Source organism: Octodon degus, unplaced genomic scaffold (genome assembly GCF_000260255.1).
Source record: "Octodon degus isolate 3935 unplaced genomic scaffold, OctDeg1.0 scaffold00051, whole genome shotgun sequence".
Classification (NCBI taxonomy): Eukaryota; Metazoa; Chordata; class Mammalia; order Rodentia; family Octodontidae; genus Octodon; species Octodon degus.
Window position 1 is genome coordinate 12,381,907 of NW_004524627.1, and position 2,049 is coordinate 12,383,955.

At 41.4% G+C, this 2,049-nt stretch overlaps 1 pseudogene; it reads left to right on the forward strand.

The window, feature by feature from the left end:
* Positions 1 to 1,198: 1,198 nt before the first annotated feature.
* LOC101567622 overlaps positions 1,199 to 2,049 on the forward strand; it is a 12,374-nt pseudogene continuing 11,523 nt past the window's right edge.

A 2,049-nucleotide genomic window follows, 5' to 3' on the forward strand; every position in this document is an offset into this window, starting at 1 on the left:
TTCAGGTGGAGCTCTACAGATTTTGGAGTTATCCAGCTGCGTCTGGCTTAGGTCTGGCTGCTGTGCTCAGCTCCTTCCTGCTGCGGACCTGGGTAGGATTGGGTCTGGAGGTTTCTGGAACTCGGCAGAAATTCCTGGGCTAGGACTGGGTCTTGGGTTCCCGGAAGTCCTATCCCAGTTTTTAAACATACAAAATGGTAGTAAATAAAACATACTTTTCAACACTTCTATTTTCCCATTAGCTCAAGGTTTGAGAGTTTAGGTTAATCTTTCAGTTGAAGTGAGACTTGAAATGAACAGTAAAAGCTTCCTAACTGTCCTTTCTGCAATTTGTTCCTTACTAAAATTAAAAAAAAAATATTTATTTATTGGTGATGGTGCAGTGTCTCAGTCATAAATACTAGTTGCAAAAGAGATTTCTAGAGCTGGGGAGATGGCTCAGTAGAATAAGCACTTGCCTGGTAAGCACAAGGATCTGAGTTCAATCCCCAGTTCCATAACAAACGAACAAACAAACAAACCCCCCCAAAACAAAAACAAAACCAAAAACAATAACAAAGCAAGAAGAGATTTCTAAGCATAGGCAGTGGAAGTGTAAAAATACTTCAGTAGTTACTGCTTTCCACCTAATGGCTTCAAAGCTAAAAAAGAAACCTCCAGTAGGTACTTATATTACAAAATAAGAGCAGATTTGTAGATGATACACGCAAGGCAATCTCATTCGAAAACCTACACCCTTCTCATTCTTAGTCATAATGAGAAAAGCAAATAACCTTATAAATTTGTGTACAGTGATAGAGATTTCTCCATGAAATGTTTACAAAAGTTGCTAAATAAACATATTGAGAGCTATAAGAACCCTAACTTGAACTATTAAATACACAATTTATGTCTACCTATTATATAAATTAAATATTACCCATAATAAAAAGCTGTACCCATGCTTAGAGCTTCAACAAGGACTGTTCATGTTATGATGAGATACAGACAGATCCTCAAATGTCATTAACCAGCCTTTGTCTCACTTTCTTTTTTATCATTTTATTTTATTGAGAAAGAAACAGCAATGAGATAGTTTCAAAACTGATTAATAGGTCAGTTTCAATAATTAATACATTGTACATTGCTGTCTTCTTAGTTGTTATCCATAGTACAAGATGCAGACATTATATCCTGTCTAAACACTATTAGTGGCGGGCGGACGGACCGACTGACTGACGGGACTGGAGGCAGCAAGATGGCGCAGACTCAGGGCACCAGGAGGAAAGTCTGTTACTACTACGACGGGGATGTTGGAAATTACTATTATGGACAAGGCCATCCAATGAAGCCTCACCGAATCCGCATGACTCACAATCTGCTACTCAACTATGGCCTCTACCGAAAGATGGAAATCTATCGCCCTCACAAGGCCAACGCTGAGGAGATGACTAAGTACCACAGCGATGACTACATTAAGTTCTTGTGCTCCATCCGTCCCAATAACATGTCTGAGTACAGCAAGCAGATGCAGAGATTCAACGTTGGTGAGGACTGTCCAGTATTTGATGGCCTGTTTGAGTTCTGTCAGTTATCCACTGGTGGCTCTGTAGCAAGTGCTGTGAAACTTAATAAGCACAAGATGGACATCGCTGTGAATTGGGCTGGGGGTCTGCACCATGCAAAGAAGTCTGAGGTATCTGGCTTCTGTTACATCAATGATATCATCTTGGCCATCCTGGAACTGCTGAAGTATCACCAGAGAGTGCTGTATATTGACATTGATATTCACCATGGCGAAGGCATGGAAGAGGCCTTCTATACCACAGGTATAGGTCATGACTGTGTCCTTTCATAAATATGGAGAGTACTTCCCAGGGACTGCGTACCTATGGGATATTGGGGCTGGCAAAGGCAAGTATTATGCTGTTAACTACCCACTCCGAGATGGGATTGATGACGAATCCTATGAGGCCATTTTCAAGCCGGTCATGTCCAAAGTAATGGAGATGTTCCAGCCTAGTGCGGTGGTCTTACAGTGTGGCTCAGACTCCCTCTCTGGGGATCGGC